Raw genomic sequence first — 22776 nt, forward strand, 5'->3', positions numbered from 1 at the left:
TTATTTCCTGGGATGTATTAGAGAAATACTGTTGTGTATCCTATTTGTTTGTCCGACGTGGTCATGCACAGGAGAGTACATTATAACTATAGCTAAATTTATGACTATAGAGATACAGCATGGATACTTTTTTCATCCTGATTTTGGGATCCACATAATTTGACACATTATCCACATGAAAAATCTCAATTTTCTGTGGAGCTCTGGCTGGCTGGGTACTACTTATGAAGCCTAAACAACATGATACTTGAAGAGTCCCATTCCTGCATGAAACTTTGTCAGAGACCATCCTGTGAGAAAGTGAGCCCTTCACAATCTCCCTAACAGGCCAAATGGCCTTGTACTAAGAGCTGGTTATCACCCCCTTCCTCCCTATTCCTTTCTTGGCACCTGAGGCTGTAAAAGCTGAATTATAGTCCCCTCTTCCCTATCTCTTCCTGAGTTCCCATGCCATCCAAGGACATAAGTTACGCCTGAGCCCAGCCTGACCCCCAAGGCTGTCAAGGAGGATCGATGTTCCAGAGATAAGATCCAGAGTGCTCACTGCCTGGCGCCTGACTTCGGCCCCCATTTCAGCAGATGCCCACTTCTTTGTTCTTTGTATAATTCTCCCTCGACCCCTCCCATATTCCCCGTGATGTATGCTTTAAAAAGAAGGCACCTCAGCCTAATAAACGAGACCTTGATAGGTTGGCATATCTACTTGGTCCTCCGACTCTTCTTTCTTTTATTCCCATTTCCTTCCAGGTTTGCGGTCCCCCTCGAGCCCACGAATAACTGAATCCCACGGGACGGGATAAAACTTCTAGTGTTACAGGACTATGTATGAACCACACATGAATGAGGATTGTCCTTATGATAGAAATAATTAGAGATGATGTTTTATCCATAACAATATACTAATTTTATTCAATAACATCTTAAATTTAAACAAAGTAATCACAGAAGGTAAAGGAGGGAGGGAGGGAGGGAGAGAGGGAGGGAGGGAGGGAGGGAGGGAGGGAGGGAAGGAGGGAGGGAGGAGTATATACAGTATATAGACTTAGCAAAAAAAGCAAATTACAGTAACAAAAAGATATTGAATATATAATGAAACTTCAAATGAAAACACAGGAAAACCAAAGACACAAAGAAATCAAAACTCTAACCAAAACCAAACAAAATAATTAAGCTAAGCATTATTAAAACCAAACAAAATAATTAAGCTAAGCATCATTCTCTTGCTGCAGATGTTCAGCACAGACCTACAGCCTGTTGCTGGCCTTGGTGAAATAGTGCAAAGGCAGTCACTGATGGTAATAATCTGTTCAGGATGAATATAGGCATGCCTCATTGGGGTGGGTGTTCTGCTGGTGGACTAGGCCTTCCAAGTCTGAGCATGAGAGATGTTACAGATGATACCTCAAAGTTTTTCAAATTCACGTGACTGATCACCATGATATAATTCTAGATGACCCAACAGGACCAGCCAAAATTGGCATTCTCAGAGCCCTCCTGGATGCTGAGCAGATCTTTATGTATCTCAGCACTTCTCTGAAGCCTTCCAAACAGGCAGTCTTGCTGGACCAGCGGCTAGACAAAATAAAGACCTCATTACCCATAGCAAACCAAAAAAGAAGAAAATGCAGCCCAAGATTGCCATGGTTACAAGGATTAGATGCAATGGTGGTTAATTTGCTTTGCACACCCAGTGCTCCTGGTGAACAGTTGTGTCTGAGCAAGATCTTGACCTGGTCTCTCATCTGTTTGAGCTTCTGCAGAATATTTCAGACCTACCGGGGAACAGAAAAAAAGCCTGGTGAGATCTTGCCATGTCATCGATCCAGCAAATACCAACTTTACTCAACAGGAAAATCCAGTATGACCTTTCATCTGAGATCTTTCCTGTATCCCCATAGGAGAAGGGGAAGAGAGCACCTGGGCCTGGATGTTTTTCTCAAATGTAAAAAATTGCTTGACAATGGATTGTGAACTACACACTGTGCTGGAGTTAAAGTAAAACACCAATTTCTCCAATAGTCTAAATACTTGATATTGAAAATAAGTGTGTATCAGTGACTGAATCTAACATTTAATAGGGGCCTTCTAGGGAGCCTAGCAAACTTTGAAGTGAAGGCTCTTATTATTTCTGGAGTGCTGAATCCTTCCTTGGCTCTCCTTGGGAACCCCTATATCTTGGAATCCCCAGAGAAACCATCTCACAGGAAATTCATGCACACTGAAAGGATACTGTAATCAGCAAGAGTGTGCTTCATGCAAATCTTCCCAAGGGTAAGCATTGAACTCTAAAGGCGATACTCATGAAGGAAAAAAAAAAACAAAAACAAAAACAAAAACCAATAGCCCTGCTATGCTTATGGCTCCTTAGGTACTGCAATCCTGTGCTAATACCTCATCTTGGAGACAGTGAAAGGACGCTGCATCTTTTCAGCCAAGCCATGACACACACACACACACACACACACACACACACACACACACACACACACTAAAATTGGAGCCTGCCCTTCTGTCCTAGGACAGGGCAGGCCCAAGCCCCTCAGGATGAGTTGCCATAGAGCAGAACAGAGGACCTGGTTCCTAGATAATTCAGGAAGTGGCATCCTGAGGCATCTCTCCATACCATAGAGCCTCAAGGGGTTGCCTTCAGGGGTCCAGGATCTCCTCTGCCTAGAGTGGCAAGCTAGAGATGGCCGAATAGGATGGGGAGGAGAGGGCATGGCAGAAATCCAATTTCTTCAAAAGAGGGTAAGTCCACAGAAAGACTTGGAAATGATCACAGAAGTGTAAAACTGGATGAGACATAGGAGAGAGCCTGGATAAGGTGCAGGATGGTTACATAGGCTTAACTGTGTTTATGATCACACATTAGGGCATTCTGCCCCTGATGCTTCATTCATCCTACCTGCTGCTGCTTAGTATAGTGGTCTTTGATCTTCTGGATGCCTTCCTTACATAGTGTTTTTGTTTCTATGTTGCATTCTTCCAATGCAATCTGCTCCCTTAGCAGCTGTCTGTTCTCCTTCCTCAACATCCTGACTTTGTGCTGGATGAGGTTAGATTCAATCAGGAGGTGGCAGTTCCTGCAGCTGAGCCACAAACAAAACATGGTGAATCCAGGAAGCATCCATCTTCCTCCCATTCCTCCAAAGACCATTCCTTCATCATTGGCCCTGATCCCCAGGCAGCCCCAGACAAGTATCCAGATTGGCCATAGAGGGAGATCAAATCCAGAGGACTGCCACTTTCCAGAAGACCCAAGGTACTTTTGAAAACCCTGACAGCAACAGGGACTCATGTATCTCTCAGAAAAGAGCATGGGCTCTATATGTGCTTATAAGTCTGTGGTATAAAAAAACCCACCTGGGGCAAAATTCTCTAGGAGTGAAGAGACCCAAGCATCACAGAATCTTTCTATGTTTCTCCTGGAAACCCCATCTATAAATCTATGTTCAGAGCCAAAGAGGACCAAGGGTGATTGATATGTCCATCATGGTGGAAACCTTTTTGATCTTGAGGATACCTAGTTGGAAAGGAAGTGGGTAGAGGCGTTTCCCAGTCTCTTCACAATTGGTCAAAATGATCCAAGATGTTAAAATCTTAGTGCCTTGTTTGAAGGAGGCAGGTTTCCTGTTTAGAGACTAACAGTATAGAACCTGAGTCCCCACTTTCGTTCAAAGACAAGGATTGGCAGACATATCCTTTTCCATAGGTCTTGGGTCATGACCCTGTTAGTCACTCACCAGTAGAACTGATTTTCTTTAGTCAACTGCTTGCACTTGGACAAGGCCTCACTGATGTCCTGGGGCATTCTCTTCAGGTCAGTCATCACCTGGTCATGTTGCATCTCAAGCATGAATGTCTCAAAGTTGATCCTGTGGGAGGGCATGGCCCAAAGAACAAATTGTCCAGTGAACTGAGGATACAAGGATCATTTCAATTCAAGCTGAATCATGCACTACCCCACCCCATATATGCCACTCAACCTAGCTCCTTGTTACCGGTTCCACTTGGTGCTTATTAAAGGTATTATTCTTCAGCTTGGGCCAGTAAGCCCAGGGAATTAAAGGCAGGGTGCTGATCTGCTTCAGCTCCCTGAAGGTGTTTGAAAGAATAGACTAGTTCTCCCAGAACTTTCCAGGAATCTGTGTCACAGGCCTGAGTCCACGTTAAATCTGTATGATTTTCCTCCTGGTTTTAGACATGGAATTGCCAATCCTTGGCTCTATTGATACAGTAACTCCCAAAGGACATAATCATATCTATAGGGAAAAGCCTTTATAACACACCAGGAGATTCCAATGTGCATCCACAGTGAGCAGAGAGGTCAAGTCCTGTGCTACTCAAAATGAACCTCCCTGGCTTCCTCACTGTTATTGCCTGGAAATGGAGTCAGGCACAACCTAAGGATATATCACATAACAGAATCTCTAGATCTTAAGCTGCAAACACAGGAACACACACACACACACACACACAGGAATACACATATCCACAAATGCACACACAAGCTCACATGCACTCAGTATCTCTCTCATTGTCTGTCTCTGTCTATCTCTCTTTTACACACACACACAAACACAGACACAGATACACACACAGACACACACACACACACACACACACACACACACACTTACACTCAATCAGAATGCCAAATAAATAAATTGATTTGGCTTTATCTGAGAGTATAATGAACAAAATTTGAGGAAAGCCATTATGAAATGCAGCCAATCCAGTCATACTGAGAGGCAGTATGTGTGACAGGCCCCTCTAGCTGTTGACAGGACCAATTGGACCCAAATTACAGCCTGGTCAATTATGGAAAGGATTGGCTATAAACAAACATTACCTAGCAAATCCCACCAAGCAACACCTGTGTAAGCTTCTTAAATGGCAGGATGAGAGCTAACACATTACTACCTTCATCCCCAGACTGTGATTCATGCCACAGGCTCTGAATTAATTTGGAGGAATCAAAAGTGCCTGTGACCCCATCTCACTCCTATCTGAACTTGAAGTTCTGCATCAAAAATCCAATCAGCAAAATTGATTTGGGTATGTAAACAGCCTGGAGTTGTAGCCACCTGTGGTATGAGGGAATCTGGGCTTAACAGGGATGGCCCAAGATAGTCAGCAAAGAACTAGGCATAATGACTACCTGTTATTTAAATCCTTGTTAGTGTAGTTGGCCAGGATTCCCTGAAGTTCATCTCTGGCATTTTTTATGTTCTGGAGCTCTCTTTTGAGCTTCTCCAACCTCTCGTGTCTCTTCATCTACTCATTGATGGTGGGGGCTTGGGGTGATGCCTCCCCAGCAGACCCTGTAGGTAGAAAAACATTAGTAACCTTGTAGAGATAATAGGGCAGGGAAAGGGAAACCGGGCTTTGTCCCACACAGAAGCTTGAGGAAGAGGAAAATCTAGAGACGCTGAGATTCCCTGATAGTGCATCATAGCTATCTTCAAGCTGGGCTCCTCAGCTAGGTCCCTGTTCGCAACCACCAACACTAAACATATGCCTGACTTCCTATTGTAATCGCTGTAGCCCTGAAGTGCATAAGCTGAACCAGGCAAGAATAAATGGAGGGCATTGTCAGCTCATATCTGACAACAACATCCATACCTCTTAGCACACTAGCCAACACTTTTCTAGTCTTCTTCAAATGCATGATGACAGTTCGTACACTACTATAGGAACCCAGACTGTGAATCAGTACACATCGTGTGTGTTCAATACCAAAGTGTCTGAGACCTTGATTCATAGGCAGGGGAATAGCCCTCTCTGTTCTTGGCATCACATGCTCATGTAACCTGGAGGAAACTATATTAAGATAAAGTACATGAACACTCTATCCTGAGAACAACACTTTTCTATTCTCACAGCTTGGTCTTTGCATAATTTGCCATTCAGTGGGAAATTAAGATCTCTCAGCAAAGCCACTGCAGGCTTGTCAATACCAGGATGTCTGTAAAACTAATCATCAGACACTCTTGACTCTGGTTCTTCCACTGAGGAATCTGAAGGATCCAGATCATAATCCCTATTCCTGGAAGGACCAGCTGAAGCCCACATCCCCGAGGTAGCTCCCCAAACCTTGCCCAGGACTCACTGTGCCTTCTCCATGACCAGTTGTTTCTTGCCCTTTCCCACCATGATGGGCGGCCGGCCTCCTTCTGCCTTGGTCTGGTGTCTGTGTGTATTCTATTCTCTCTCCGAAATACCCTGAGGAGCATGGACAACATGCCTGCTTGGGAACCCATGAGTATCTGAAGGAATGTCCCTCAAGCCACTCTGGTTACCACAACACTGGCGACATCACAGAAGATTCTAGGGTTCTCTTGGATACAGAGAAGTGACTACTGATGATGTCACCTGGAACTTCCATGGCCTACCGGCTTACCAGCTTGCCCAATCTTGACCAGTTTCTGAGGTGCCCTTTCCTGGAGTCTCTCTTTTGGCCCTGGGGATACCTCTTGGCAACTTCTCCTTCCAAAGCTAGAGATTTCTCTCTGCTTCACTACAAGTCCAGTGCTTTGAATGGGGAGAGTTTGTTAGTGCCATGGCATGGCTAGCTTATCTTACTTAGGGTCCTTTTATAAGGTAGATACTTCTCCAATATTAATCTACTTCTGCGTCCATTCATGTAACAAACGGTCGATTTACCCAGGTGTCTCTGTTTCCCAGAGGCCAAAAACCTACTCCTGCACCATTACTTTTACACAAGTTGGAGTATATGTGTTAGTGTGCAACTGCCTTGAGAGGAGACATTGTTTCAATATAGTGAGCCATGGGTTTTCACGAAATCTCTGATTTACAACCCCATTTCTTTGCAATGAAAACACTCTTGTACTTGGCAATAGAAGAAGTCAGGGACAGGGGCAACATCAAATTTTAAAGTTTATGTCCCTTCTTCAAAAGCTAAAATCCCACATTCTCTCTATCTCCAAAACAACCAGACAAAGTAGGCATCTGTGAACAAAGGCCAACAGGGACATTGAATTGCTTCTTCGTAGTCCCATTATCTCTCACTTCTCCAGTTTCTACCTTTTTGTGTTCCCATTTCTAGGCCTGAGTTCTTGGGGGTTGGAATATGATCCTGTATTCATAAGATACCTAAGACTCAATTGCATGGATAGGGGATGAAAAGGCTTCGGGTCCAGTGAAACCTCCATTTTAATGGATCCATAATTTCAGAAGGGGCTCTCTTTGGCATTGACATCAGTGCCTTCTGCCTTCTTGACCTGGGTGTGCTGAGTGCATGGTAAAATGCCACCTAACCTCGCAGGTGTAAGAGTGGAGAAATCATGCAAAGGCTTTTCAAATTGATTGTGTTGTCTTTGGCTACCACCTTTGGTTATGGATTATCACTACAACAAGGCTCAAAGGTGTCTGGGGAGATGGTGGGGTAGTAGGAAGTCCACTCTGTCTCTCTGGTAGTCGTATGAAGAGCCTTTATGGGGAACTGGAGAACATGGCTAATGAAAAAGAAATAGTTATATTTTGGCTAGCTGATGATATCTGAACCTGGAAAGCAATGGGGCAGGCATTCCAATAAAATAGTATAGGGATGAATCCCTCCCTGTATTGGGTACAATAGGCCCAAAGTAATGAGGAGGCCCATCCACCTTTCCCTGAACTCTTCTGAGAGATTTGTAGTGTTTCCTTAGGGAACTGTTCTTTACTTGCATGAGACCAGAACTCTGAGGTCTGCATGCGCCATGAAGGTTCCCATCTATTCATAAATCACTCAGTGTTTATTGACAGCTTTTGGCTATGAGTGCTCTACTATAGTTTGACAGAATTCAGAGAGCGTGGTATAATTGTTGGTCAAGTACCTTGAAGAGCTTTTCAGCTACTCTTTTAGAAGTTTCAGACTAGTGGATAAACTAATAGAAGTTTTCATTAAAAACAAGCATGGACTCTTATCCTCCCCCAGCAGGACATATATCCGTGAAGTCAGTTTCCCACAATTGACCATAGTTTGGCCCCTTATATGTTCCCACTTCTTGAAGAAGTATCTGTCATTAAATGTATTTTACTATAAAGCTGACATATTGCTTAGAGGAACTGAGCTTGGCTGTTAAGTCCAGTTATACAATACCTTGTTATGAGCATCTTAGAAAGTAGTGTGAATACCAGTCAAGTAGTCTGGTGAAGGTTTGTTTCCAGAAACCTGCCAGTATTTCTTGGCAGAGTGATCCTTCCCTCTGGTGTCCACCACCAACCTTTGGTTTCAGCTACCCTTTGGATATTTTTACATCCCTTATTTCCCCTTGTTTATACTATAGAGTCTCAGGCAGCATGTTCACAGTATGTCACCAGAATGTCAGTAGACTTCACTGTTGATGACAGTGGGTTTTTCAAACTAGACTCCAGTATTGTCAAAGGGTTGCACTTTGACCCTTGCTGTGAATGGCCAGAAATGTGGTGTTGCTTTAAGAAAACCTCAACTGCATGGGGTGATGTGAATATAAGATGCTGACCCAGAGAGAAAATCTCTGCTTCTTTCACTAGAATAGTGGTAGCCACCACATCTCTAAGACAAGAGGACCAGTCTGAGTTTAAAGGAATCAATATCTTGATAGGTCTATTAGAAACTTCTCACAGAACTAATGTATTCCTTCAGGCTCACCTAAGGAGCTCTTGAGGGTCATCTCTCTTCATTTGGTCCCCAGACTCTGCTGTCCTCTGGGCAAGATAATAAGTTTAATCAGTACCAATAGGACCCAATTTGAAGGAGCAAGGATGTGGCATTCAATTTGCTTGGGAATTCCAGATACAGCCTTTTTGCACATGATACTTGGTTGCTTAGTTCAGCGGAATATTTGATATTGGGCCATGCTCTACCACAGGATGAACAATGAATTCACTATTATTAAATCACAACATGATGAGACAATGTTGGATATGGGAAAAATGACCCTGTCAATAAGTGATATCATAGAGAAGTACAAGGAACTTATAGAAGATAAATATTTCTACAGGTGAGCCCCTGACACAGCTGAGAGGCAGCACTAGGCAGGGAATGCTTGTGGCCTTCTAAGACTTTGAACAAAAATAAGGGCTCTTGTTCTATCCTGTTTTTTAAAAAGATTTATTATATATGTAAATACATTGTAGCTGTCTTCAAACACTCCAGAAGAGGAGGTCAGATCTCATGGTTTTGAGCCACGATGTGGTTGCTGATAATTGAACTCAGGACCTCCGGAAGAGCAGTCAGTGCTCTTAACCTCTGAGCCATCTCTCCAGCCCCACTATCTGTTTCTTAATAGGAGCCCTCTCTTGAGGTAAGGGTCTTGGATTTGTAACTCTTGGACTCAGATTTCTTAAGTGTGAAGAGTGTCCAAGACACTCCAACTTTTATTCTCCCACATTCATAATCCTCTGCATAGAAACCATTTCCACCACGCTGGGAATATCAAGCAACCCTGAACCTTTAGGATTCTGACAGCAGATTTAAAGTTCTTTGATCCATGACAAAAATGGAATAAGTTTATACCTGTTGGGTCTTCTCTCCTCCCTCAGAGGGTTTTTTCCCTTTCCCTGCTGATTGTTTTCTGGTACACAGACATATAAGCAACCATGCGGAACATTTCCTCTTCAGTGATGTACATGGAACATTATTGGTGATATGGTTTTCCAAAGTCGTCTTCTGACATGTGGCTGGTCTCTGGATTTGACCTGCCTCTATTTGGTACTGGTTGGTATAGTGTGGACTCTAGTCTGGGTCTGTCTGGATATCAGGACTCTTGCAGGTATCATAGTACTTGGAAGAGTGGCAGAGAAATCTAAGCTTCCTGGAAGTGACCATTTTTTGATTGTTTGTTTGTGAACCAGTTCTGGCACTGTTACCTCCTGAATGACTGCAATTAATTGAAGGAAAAAGTAAGGATGTTGCTGAATGGGAACAGAAAGCTGCTGGTAGAGCAGGCTGACCAGGAAGCATCCTATGGTGAAGAAAACAGGTTCTGTAATGAGGCCAGCAAGAACATCTTTGTCACAAGTGCCAAGCAGCAGCAGGTAGAATGATGTGAATCAGAGGCAGCTTGCCCTCATGGCTAACCATAAACATAGACAATCCAATGTAACAATCCACCAACTTATCCAGGCACTTGTTTGCGTCTCCTTCAAGTGTTTATTTATGGGGTCATCTACAAGGCTTTTTGTGGAGGTAGCCTTTTTCAAGAAACTGCATGTTTGACAAGCAAATTTTTCTGTTCTGCTAAAATCTGCAGTTCATTAAGGATGATAAGTTGATTACACATCACCACTCTACATGATATTAAGTTTGAAGGGTGCTGTGTTGGAGCCCTTCTTTAGAATAGTAGAGAGCTTTGAAGGAAGATGTAAAGGCCTTCAAAGTTTTATGGGGAGCTTGTGAGATTTCGGGGAGGAAGGAGTTTGCAGGGATGAGAGCTTAGTGGGATTGAGAAATATGTGGATTTCATTGTTGCCTTTTGGAATTTTTTGTCTCGCCTCTTCTTCCTGTATCTCAAATTGGTCTGCTCAGGTTTCATAGATCTTGATTCACACTGAGAGAGCCTGAGTAGCAGCTTGTCTGTCCTATTTTCTTTGACTGCTGTTATAGTTGTCATTCCTGGGCCTTGTAGTCTGGAGCTGGCTGGATGACCAGGGTTGTAGCAAACGCTTTTCACAATCTCAGATTGGATGTGAGAGTCTTGAGGCTTCATGAAAAAATGTCTCCATATATACCCCCCATTCTGACCAAGAAGAATGTTCTCTAGAGCTTTCTAGTTCTCTAGGAAGAATAGCAGAGTCATGTTTCTCAGTTGAAACATCTGCTCTGCATAGTCTAAATTATCTTGTTCCTCTAGCATGACAGATTCCTCCTTGTTTTCTGCTCAGTTATTATTTTAGGGGTGTGTGTGTTTGTGTGTGTGTGTGTGTGTTTATGGATGCTTGTGCGCCAATCTGTACCTTTGTGTGTATGTTGTAAGGCAAGTTAATGACATCTGATTTTGTGTAGTCATTCTCTAACTTAGTTCTTTGGGCCTAGGTCTCTCAATAAACCTGATACTTCCTGTTGTTCGATGTCCAGTAGACTTTTCATCTCCTGTCTACTACCATGTGGAGATATGTCTCTTATTTATATCAACAAATTGATAAACAGTATTACTATTTTTAAAATAAGTATTAGATTTCTTAATTTTTCCTGCTTAGAGTTATTGCCCTGGGAGATTCTGACTTGTCATATTGGCTTAACCATGAGAATACACAGAAGCCTACAGTGCATCCCTCTGCTGACATTGTTTTGCTAACTATATTTTGGGCATGGCTTAGTTTCAGGATATATTCTCACTCAGAGTTGTGCAGAGTACTTCCCTGTGTCTGGAAGGTGTAATGAATGAGGGAAGGACTGGGTAGGGGAATCTGAGGTCAAATGGTAAGATTTGGGAAGGGTGGGATTTACTATCTATGTTTTTATTCACTTTTAAGTATGGCAACATGGTTTCTCTTAGCCTAATAAGGCATTAATGGGTTGAAATACTCAACTTTGGGTAACATAGAGCCCATAGTTCTCTTAAATGTGTTTTTCTTTTCATCCTAGAGGTTTTAAGTGTGCTCTTAAGGTACTGTTGACTCCTTATTAAGATGACCCCAAATTCTTTTTTTTTTCTTTCTATCACCAATTTACTCTTTTTTCTTTAATTGGATATTTTATTTATTTGATTTTCAAATTGTGTCCCCTGTCCAGGTTTCCCTTTGCAAACACCCTATGCCATCCCCCTTATCATGTCTCTATGAGGGTGTTCTCCCTCCCAACTATGCACTCCAGCCTCACTACCATTGTATTCCTCTACATTGGGGCATCAAGCCTCCACAGTATGAAGGGTCTCCCCTCCCACTGATGCCAGATGAAGCCATTTCAGCTTTTTCAGTTCTTTCCCTAACTCCTCCATTGGGATCCCTGTTCTCAGTCTGATGGTTGATTGTGAGCATCCCACATCTATATTGATCAGGATCTGACAGAGCATCTCAGGAGACAGCGGTATCACTCTATCTCCTGTCAGCAAGCAGTTCTTGGCATCTACAAGAGTGTCTGGCTTTTGTGTCTGCATGTTGGATGTATGCCTAAGTTGGGTAGTCTCTTTATGGCCTTTCCTTCAGTCTCTGCCTCATTCTTTGTCTCTGTATTTCCTTTAGACAGGAATTTAGAATTTAGAGCAATTCTGGGTTACAATTTTAGAGATGGGAGGTTAGCCCTTTCCCTCAACTGGGAGCCCATGCCTAACCTCTGGATATTGTCTCAACAGGTTCTCCCTCCAGTTTGTGTGGTGTTTCAGCTAATGTCATTCCGGAGGGGGTACTGAGAGGCTCTTGCTTTCTTGTCATCTGGTACTTTCTGGTTGCTACCCCCAGTTCCCCAAGGCACTCAGTGCTGACAATTTTCCTGATAACTCTGCTTTTCTTTGTGTCCCAATTGATGGACTATGGTGCTTCTTTGTTTTCATTGAATACAGAAAATCTTTAATGTCTTTCTTTTCTGACCAAGTTATCATTGAGTAGACAGTTTTTCTGTTTCTATGAGTATGTGGGCTTTGTGTTGTTCTTGTTGTTATTGAAGACCAGTCTTAGTTCCTGACGATATGATAAAATGCATGCTATTCTCTCAATATTCTTGTATCTGTTAAGACTTGGTTTTGGTCTGATTCTATAGTCAGTTTTATAGACTGTTCCATGGTGTGTTTACAAGAACCTATCCTTTTTAAAATTGGGAGTGAAATGTTCTGTCGATATCTGCTAAATTCATTTGGTTCATAACTTCTCTTACTTACACTGTGTCTGTCTTTAATTTCTGTTTGGGTGGCATGTTCACCGGTGAGTGTAAAGAGATGAAATATGCCATTATTATGTGTGGTTGAACCTGTGTTTTGAGATTTAGCAACATAACTTTTACAAATCTGGGTGCTGTTGCACTTGAGGCATAGGAGTTTAGAATTGAGGCTTCCTCTTGGATGATGAGTATGAAGTGTCCTTTCTCATCTCTTTTGATAACTTTTGGCTGAAAGTCTACTTTCTTGGACATTAGAATGGCTTCTCCAAATTGGTTCTTTGGACCATTTGCTTGCAAACATTTTTTGCAGCACTTTACTCTGAAGGAATGTATTTGTTTGACACTGAGGTGTGTTTCTTGTCTGCAGCAAAATGCTGGATATTGTTTATGTTTCCAGTTTCTTAGCCTATGCCTCTTTTGGGAATTGAGTCCATTGATGTTGAGAGACATTAATGAGAGATGATTGTTACTTCCACGGTTTGTTTGTTTGTTTTGTTTGTTTGTTTGTTTGTTTTTCCTGGTGGTTTTGTGAAAGAGATTCTCTTCTTTGGGGTTCATGTGAGATGATTCATTTCTTGTGTTTTCGTGGGTATAATTACACTCCTTGTGTTGGAATTTTGCTTCTAGTATCCTTTGTAGTGCTGGATTAGTTGAAAGATATTGTTTAAATTTTATTTTCTCACAGAGTATCTTAGTTTCTCCACCTATGGTGATAGAGTTTTACTGGATATTAGAGCCAGGGCTGGAATTTGTGTTCTCTTAGGGTCTGCATGACATTTGTCCAGTATCTTCTAGATTTTATCATCTTTTTTGAGTAGTCTGGTGTAATTCTCATAGGTCTGCCTTTGTATGTTACTTGACATTTTTCCCTTAGAGCTCACAATATTTTCTTTCTTTCTTTTGCATATTTACAGTTTTTTTTTAAAAATATGTGACAGGATGATTTTCTATACTGGTCCAATCGATTTGGTGTGTCGTAGGTTTCTTGGAAATTTATGACCATCTCTTTCTTTAGGTTAAGGACTTTGTTTTTCTATGATTTTGATGAAAATGTTTTCTGGGCCTTAGAACTATTAATCCTCACCCTCTTCTTTTTCTATTATTCTTAGGTTTGTTCTTTTCATTGTGTCCTGAATTTGCTGGATGTTTTTGTTTAGTTGATTTTTACTGTTTGTATTTTCTTTGAGTGACTTTTTTTTTATTACGTATTTTCCTCAATTACATTTCCAATGCTACCCCAAAAGTCCCCCACACCCTCCCCCCCCCCACTCCTCTACCCACCCATTCCCATTTTTTTGGCCCTGGCGTTCCCCTGTACTGGGGCATATAAAGTTTGCCTGTCGAATGGGCCTCTCTTTCCAGCGATGGCCGACTAGGCCATCTTTTGATACATATGCAGCTAGAGTCAAGAGCTCTTGGGTACTGGTTAGTTCATAATGTTGCACCTACAGGGTTGCAGATCTCTTTAGCTCCTTGGATACTTTCTCTAGCTCGCTCATTGGGGGCCCTGTGATCCATCCAATAGCTGTGAGCATCCACTTCTGTGTTTGCTAGGCCCCAGCCTAGTCTCACAAGAGACAGCTATATCATGGTCCTTGCAACAAATGCTTGCTAGTGTATGTAATGGTGTCATCGTTTGGAGGCTAATTATGGAATGGATCCCTGGATATGGCAGTCTCTAGATGGTCCATCCTTTTGCCTCAGCTCCAAACTTTGTCTCTGTAACTCCTTCCATGGGTGATTGTTTCCAATTCTAAGAAGGGGCAAAGTGTCCACACTTTGGTCTTTGGTCTTCTTCAGTTTCATGTGTTTTGCATATTGTACCTTATATCTCGCTATACTAAGTTTCTGGGCTAATATCCACTTATCAGTGAGTACATATCATTTGAGTTCTTTTGTGATTGTGTTAGAAATGATCTGTAAGAAATAGGAATCCAGAAAATTTAAAAAAGATAAAAGAAATAAAATGCTGGCCACAAAAGTCAGGGAAACTAGAAAAGTTAGTACCTGGCAACAAAAGAAAGCTTTTGGCTAAAGATCAATGTGTTTACTGTAAAGAAAAGGGCACTGGGTGAGAGACTGCCCTAACAAAAAGAAGAGGAGCCCCCCTCATCACCAAACCCTTCACCTGTTCATGGCTAAAAGTAAAGAGATAGCAAAAGGGGTGCTAACACAGAAGCTGAGTCCTTAGAAGAGACCGGTGGCCTACCTGTTGAAGCAGCTAGAAAGGAGACTATGTTTCATATTCCCCCACCAACCAGTGCAAAACAAGCTAGAAATTTTCCTGGGCACTGCGGGGTTTTGCAGATTGTGGATTCCAGGTTTTGCTAAATTAAAGAGATAAACAGTCCTTCATATAGAGAAATAAAGAACAATCTTAGATGGCCTTTGATGCTATTAAGACTGCCCTAATGTTGTCCCCAATTTTGGGACTCCTAGATGTGACTGAGAACAACGATATTGCCAAAGAGGTTCTTACTCAGAGATTGAGACCCTAAAAAAGACCTGTGGCATACTTGTAAAAAATTAGACCTGGTGACTGTAAGATGGCTTGCTTGTCTGCACATAGTGGCTTCTGGTCAAAGATACAGATAAATTGACTCTGAGACAAAACTTGGCACATGCCCCAAAAAGTGTGGTTCAGCCCCCCTGACTGATGGCTGACTAATGCTCTTGAAAACATTATCCAACTGTTCCCCTGACCGATGGACACATTATCAGAGCTTTTTGTTGACTGAACGAGTGACCTTTGCTCCCCCTGCTAACCTGCGGAGACTTCACCTACTCACCTCTGCTCTGACATTCTGGCAGAAGAAACTGATACTCAAAATGATCTGAAGGATCAGATCAGCCTTGGCCTGAGAGTTTGAGCTGGTACAGGGATGTCAGTAGCCTCACGGTTGCAGGTAAGCAGAAGGCGGGGACAGCAGTGCAGTGGTGGACAGAAAGCAAGTGATCTAGGCCAGCAGCCTCCCTGAAGGGACTTCAGCCCAGAAAGCTGAACTTGTGGCTTTGATACAAGCTCTATAAATGACAAAAGGGAAGTCTACACTGACAGCAGGTATGCTTTTGCCACTGTACGGAGCAATATACAGACAAAGAGAGCTGTTGACATCTGCAGAGAAAGACCTAAGATTCTGTGGCTAAAAGAAATCAGATGGCAGATCTAACAGCCAGACAGGCATCCCAAAGAGCAATGATCCTGACAGTCTGAAGACTATCAAGTTATAGACAAATTAAGACTGGTAAAAAATAACAAAAAACCCTGTATAAAATAGTAGAAACTGAAGGAAGAAAACTAGTCGTCCCTTGGTAAGACAGACCTGACATCGCTTTACTGAGAAAAATATGTGTATGAATACCTTCTGGTTTTTGTGAACGTTCTCAAGATGGATAGAAGCTTTTCCCTGTAAAAATGAGACTGCTCAGATAGTCATCAAGAAGATTATTAAAGAAAAATTTTCCAAGGTTCGGAGTGCCAAAAGCAATAGTGTCAGATAATGGCCCTGACTTTGTTGCCCAGGTAAGTCAGGGTGTGACCAAGTATTTAGAGGTCAAATAAAAATTGCATTGTGTGTACAGACCTCAGAGCTCAGGACAGATAGAAAAAAGAGAATAGAACTCTAAACAGACCTTGACAAAATTAATCATAGAGACTGGCACAGACTTGGTGCTCCTTCCCCTTGCCCTATTTAAAACTAGAAATACTCCCTCTTGATTCAGTTTTACTCTTTTTGAGATCCTTTATGGGGCTCCCATGCCCATCACTGTCTTAAATGATGTGTTTACACCTACTTGTTTTTGTAATAATAATCTGTATGCTAAGTTAAAAGGCTTGCAGGTGGTGCAGAAAGAAGGCTGGTCACAATTGGCTACAGCGAACGAGCCGGGTACCCCAAAGACATCTCACCAGTTCCAGCCAGAGATCTGATCTACGTGCACCTACATTATGCCCAGACCCTCAAGCCTCACTAAAAGGGTCCCTGCCTAGTTCTGTTTACTAATCCTTCTTATTCTGTTTTTGTTCCCATGTTAAAGATAGAGTAAATGCGGTATTCTCTGCATAGAGATATAGACTTCTGAAATTCTAAGATTAGAATTACTTAGTAGAAGAAGAGGGGAATGAAAGAAAATGAGATTTTGTATCTTGTAATTCATGTAAAAGAGTTGTCTATGAGCCCCTGGCCTGGGGCCGAGAACAAAGCAGAACAGACAGGGCTGTTGTTAAGACATTCCTAAGAACAGCTTGATTGTACAAGCAGGGCTATCTTGTCTAGGTCAACACCATCTGGCTGGTACCTCCCATCTGTCTACTGCCCCTTGATGCTGGGTAAAGTCATACATCAACTGGTTGCTATGTGAATAAAGATAAGCCCCCAGCCCACAGGAACAAAATCCTGATGCCCTGTAATCTTTCTGTTAATGTTTGAATAAGCCAATAGTGTGTCACTATGCTGTATTTCACATCCCTAAGCCCCTTACCCCATAAAATCCCCTAGCTTTCGAGCCTCGTGGCCGACATCCTTTATCTCCTGTGTGGGATGCATGTCGGTCTGGAGCTCCATAATTAAACGTCCTCATGTATTTACATCAAGATGGTAGTCTGTTCGTGATTCTTGGGTGCACACCGAATGGGGAGTTGAGTGGGGGTTTCCCCACTAGGTTCTAACACTACCAACATTCAGCAGCCCAGGATACCAGGAGGCGGTTCAGAAGTGGCTACACAAGGGCCGCCCCTTCTCACACCTGAGAGACCCATGTTTACTGCCCCCACCCCCACTGTCGTAAAGTTGGTTGCTTTTGCATGTGTTGAAAACTTAAGGATCAGTCCATGTTAGCTAGCAAAGTCTCAAAGTTACTTTTTCAGGACAGGACAAGCAAAAGTGTGATGGACCTGCCTTTCCCACACCCTTGGGATCTTAGTTTGCTTGTGTGTGTGTGTGTGTGTGTGTGTGTGTGTGTGTGTGTGTGTGAAGTGGGGTAGTGGGGCAGGACACTTCTCCCCTTCCAGAGCCCCTTGCTCTCCCACCTCTAGTAGCCCCAGCCCTCCTCTACCAGATGGTCTGTCCACCCTGAGTTTCCACCAGGGAGGTCCTCCAAGTTGGAGGCAGAATTTCTTCTTCCACTAAGCTTGCCATACTCCAAAGACCATTTGTGAGAGCGAGTCCCTTTCAAATGTCTCCCTGTAGAAATAAATGAAAGTAGAAAGAAAGGAAGCAATCTCTGAGCAGATGTCTGACACCCCTACTGACATACTGGCAGCACTGGGTTACAGCATCCTAGGAGCCCCAACCCCATTCTGCGGCCCCACCCAGGTGAACCCCCCACCCCGTGCTTTCATGCCAGCTTCCGAATTATCCCAGGTCGCCCCGTACCCCGCACAACCAGGTCCCCAGAGTCAGGTAGGGCAGCAGAGAACAATGATACCAGTATAAATACTGAGCCATTGACATTGATGGGCCCAGCGCCTCCCCTCCCCCGCGCTCTGGGCACACTCTAGACTGCTGGGCAAGCCCCCTCTCTTCCCTCGCTGTACTCATCCCCGAGGGGCCCCAGCAACCTTTTCCTCCAGAAGACTGCAGGAGCCCTGCTGGGGAAAAAAGTAACTTGGCTTTTCACCGAGAAACCCGGCCAGACTAGGAAGCCAGGGCGAGTAGAGGGGAGGAGGAGAGGAGCTGGTGGAACCCGGTGGAAGTCTCCCGGGCAATCTGATCCCACTTTCTCCCCGTCCCCCGGTCTCCTCCTCCTAGGTGCAGAGATAGTGGGCGGACTATACAATCACTGAGGAGGGGGAAGAGGAGGGATCAGCGCTCTCCTGTGGTGGAGGCGAGGCGCGGCGACTAGGCTAGGCCAAGTTTCCTGGCAGCTGCACCTTGGTTTGCACCCTAGGGCGAGGAGGTCGGTCTGTTTAGCCCTGCGGCCTTGAGTCCGATTCTGGGCGTCCCCAAGGCGTGTAAGGCAGCCAGTGTACACCCGGGTTCCACTGTGCTGCCACGACAGCCTGCAGCCAGCACAGAGAAGGAGAGCCTGAGTCGCACTGATCAGCTGTATGAGTGCTTGGCAGAGATTGGCGAAGGCGCCTATGGGAAGGGGTTCAAGGCTTGTGACCTGAAGAAAGGTGGCCACTTCATGGCTCTGAAGCTCTTGGGAGTGCAGACCAGTGAGGAGGGCATGCGACTCTCCATCATCCACCAGGTAGCAGTGCTAAGGCACCTGGAGAATTGGAGCACCCCAACATGGTCAGTTGAGCCAGGAGCACTGACTATGGGGTCCAGGAAGGTGCTGGGCAAGGGCGGCTGGTGGCCCAACTAAAGTTAAGAGTTGAGTTTCCCCAGATAAAACCTGTGACCCTGCTAGACAGGGCAGAAAAAAGCTTCCAACCAGCCAAGCTTTTCTGAAGAGCTTTTGCTCTGCCTGCCCCAAGGGGTCCAGGGGCATTGAGTGTCTTTTAGGGACAAAACCAGAAATGTCCCTCCAGCCCTTACTTAACTTTTCCAGTCCGTGGGGGGATTTTTGAGAGACAGAGTGAGATAGTTATCCAGCTTGCAGATAATTAGAAGGAAACTTTAAGGGTGGAGCATAATGTAAATAAAGTTTAAGAAAATGCAGAAATGTGCAAGAATGTGTTTGCCAATCACACCCACAGTGGTGACTTTTTTATATAGGTGTAAAATGGCTTCTGCTAGTCTTAGAAGTTCCAAAGTTTAGACTCTGATGCCTAGTGTTAAACATTTTTGAAAAATGTCTCTCAAGGCTGGGGTACTGGGAACACTGAACCAGGAAGATCCAGAGTTCAAGACCCTCCTGAGCTACAAAAGACCCTGTCTGAGAAAAGAAAGGGAGGAGGAGTGGGTGGTAGGGTGGAGGGGATTGCTTCTCAAAAGGTTTTCTGATTGTATCATTTAGTGTCTGTGGACTGGTATGATCTGACTTAGAATGCCTCTGTCATTGGTAAGATGTGAGTCTGTGCTTTAGATTCTAAAGCCTCTGTTTTCCCTGGAAGAGTTGTGGGGGTTGGTGGGGGAGGCATTCCTAACCCACTCTCCTGTGATTGAAGAAAATGGTGTTTTCTTAAAGATGCTGGGATTTCCCTATTTTGCCTTTTCTCATTCTCCTTTTTAAACACATGCATAGCTGGAAGTTAAAAGGGAATGCACAGACTTTTCTACACATTAGTTGACGAGTTAACATTCTCAGTTCTTATTTTTAGAGGGATGATCTTGGCGTCTTCATCATGTCTTCTCATTCCTGTAGGGATTCCTTACAACAAATATGTGCCTACTGTATGCCCTGGTGCATCCCAGGCTTGATGAGCCAATAGTGTCCTACACACAGATTTGCTCTAGTTTTATGGTTCGTAATCTTGAATTCTCGAGCCTTTGTCAGAATAAGACTGTACGGCCAGAGTGTTCCCATTCCACTGGAGAGTTCTGTTTGTCATCCTTATAGACCTGTGATGGCACATCTGTTTGTAGAAAAGAAATTTTCAATCCTTGGTTCTATTGCTTACATAAATTCTCAAAGGACATAATTAGTTTCTACAGGTGAAAGCCTTTATAACATACACCAGGAGTTTCCAGTGTGCATCTAAGGTGAGCACAGAGATTATGTGCTGTGCTGCTCAAAGTGAGGCTCCCTGGCATCTTCATTATTATTGCCTCGAAACTGTGTCAAGCAAAATCTCAGGCCCCAGCATACTAAACAGTTACTCTAGATTTTAAGTGGAACATGCACACACAAACACACAAACACACACACCACATAATTAAACACAATCAGAATTCCAAATAAACACACATTATCTGAGAGTATAATGAACAAAATTTGAGAAAAGCAGTGATGAACTACAACCAATCCAGTCATCGTGAGAGGCAGTATGTGGGACCAGGTCCCTCCAGCTGTTGACTGGACTAGTTGGACTCAAATTACCTCCATGTAAACTGCAATCATGATTGGCCATAAACAGAGAGGACCTTGTATCTCCCACAAACCAACAGCTGTATAGGATTCTTACAATGCAGAATTAGGACTCACACAATACTACCCTTATCCCCAGACTAAGATTCATACCACAGGCTCTGATTTACTTTTGGAGGAATCAAAAGTCCTTAAGACCCATATCATTCCTATCTGAACTTGAAGTTCTGTGTTGAAAATCCATTCAGCAAAATGAATTTGGATGTGTGGACAGCCTGGTGTTGTAGGCTCCTGTGATATGAGGGAATCTGAGGTTAACAGAGAGGGCCCAAGACAGTCAGCAAAGAACTGGGCATAATGACTACCTGTTGTTCAAATCCTTGTTAGTGTAATTGACTAGGATTCCCTGGAGTTGTCTCTCCCATTTTTGATCTTCTGGAGATCCCTTTTGAGCTTCTCCATCCTCTTCATTCTCTGATCCTGCTTATTGGTGGTGGAGGCTTGGGGTGATGCCTTTCCAACAGACCATGTAGGTTGACCAACACTAGTAAACTCGTAGAGATAATAGGGCAGGGAATGGAGACAACATGCTTTGTCCCACACAGAAGTCTCAGGAAGAGGAAAATCTAGAGTCACAGAGAATCCCTGAAAGAGCAGGAAAGCTATCTTCAGGCTGGGCTCCTCAGCTAGATCCCTGTTCCCAATCACCATCATTAAGCATATTCCTCCCTCCCTATTGCAATTCACCTAGCCCTGAAATGCATAAGCTCTCCCATGCAAGAAGAATTGGAGGGTATTGTCAGCTCTTATCTGACAATGTAGTCCGTTCTACTTAGCATAAAAAAGTTTGACCATAAACACTAACACCTAACATCTCCCATAAACCAACACCTGTCCAGGCTTCTTAAAATGCATGATGAGAGCTCCCACATGAATACACTAACCTCAGACTGTGAATCAGTCCACATCTTGTGTGTTCAATGCCAAAGTGTCAGAGACCTTGATTCATGAGCAGGGTGAATAGCCCACTCTATTCTTGCCATCACATCCTCATATAACCTTCTGGAAAATCTAACAGGAAGAAGTACTTCAACACTCTATCCTGAGAGCAACACTCTGTTATCCTCCCAGAGCTTCCTCCGGGCATATTTTTGCCACTTGGGATGATATTAAAATTTCTCAACAAAGTAAGTACAGGTTTCTCAATTCCTGGCTCTCGGCAAACTAATCATCATAAATTCTTGTTTCTGGGTCTGCGATTGAAGAGTTTTGAGGATCCAAATCATAAGCTCTATTCCTGAAAGGACCAGCTCAAGCCCACGTCCTCAATGTAGCTCCCCAACCTTTGCCCAGGACATACTGTGCCTTCTCCAGGACCATTTCTTTCTTACCATTTCCCAAGATGACAGAAGGCCGGCCTCATTCCTCCAAAGTCTGGTCTCTGTGTGTATTGTATTTTCCCTCCAAAATAGCGTGAGCTGCATGGACAACATGCTTGCCTGTGAAACCAATTGGTTCTGAAGGAATACACCACAGGCCTTTGGTGTCACCACAACAATGGTGACATCACAGAAGAGTCAAGGGTTCTCCTGGATACAAGAGATTGTCCAGGGATGTGACTACTGGTGATGTCACTGGGAACTACCATGGTGCACTGGCTTACCAGCTTGTCCCATTTAGACCCTTTTCTGGGGTGCCTGTACAATTTGATATTCCCCCTGTACCTGAGATTCCCTATTGCCATGAACAAGGGAGTTTTAATTACAAAAACAAAGCAAAACAAAACAAAAAAACAATGGGATTCTCTCTTTTGACCCAGGGGTTCCCTTTTTCACCTTCTGCTTCCAAAGCTAGAGAGCTCTCTCTGCTTCACTACATGTTAAGTGCTTAGGATGGGGAGAGTTTCATAGGGCCTAAACATGGATAGCTCATCTTCGTTAAGACCAAGAGCTCTAGGATCCTTGCATGTGGTAGATTGTTCTCCAATATAAATCTACTTCTGGTGTCCATTCATATAACATATAGTCCAATTCCCCAGGTTGCCCTGGTTTTCAGAGGCC

General features: G+C 43.5%; 2 long non-coding RNA genes and 1 pseudogene across 2 annotated transcripts; 1 reads left to right on the forward strand and 2 right to left on the reverse strand.

The window, feature by feature from the left end:
* Positions 1 to 3846: 3846 nt before the first annotated feature.
* Gm8180 lies at positions 3847 to 6144 on the reverse strand. Its single transcript, XR_874565.1, has 3 exons — positions 6113 to 6144; positions 5162 to 5324; positions 3847 to 3875 (listed from the first exon to the last, which is right to left on the reverse strand). It is a non-coding gene; the product is annotated as a predicted gene 8180 (long non-coding RNA).
* A 3750-nt stretch (positions 6145 to 9894) lies between these two features.
* On the forward strand, positions 9895 to 19111 carry LOC115488355 (annotated as a pseudogene).
* Positions 19112 to 19975: 864 nt separating this feature from the next.
* On the reverse strand, positions 19976 to 22258 carry Gm41138. The gene is made up of 2 exons (XR_874564.2): positions 22108 to 22258; positions 19976 to 20264 (listed from the first exon to the last, which is right to left on the reverse strand). It is a non-coding gene; the product is annotated as a predicted gene, 41138 (long non-coding RNA).
* Positions 22259 to 22776: the final 518 nt, after the last annotated feature.

This window comes from Mus musculus, chromosome 14 (assembly GCF_000001635.26).
Source record: "Mus musculus strain C57BL/6J chromosome 14, GRCm38.p6 C57BL/6J".
Taxonomy (NCBI): domain Eukaryota; kingdom Metazoa; phylum Chordata; class Mammalia; order Rodentia; family Muridae; genus Mus; species Mus musculus.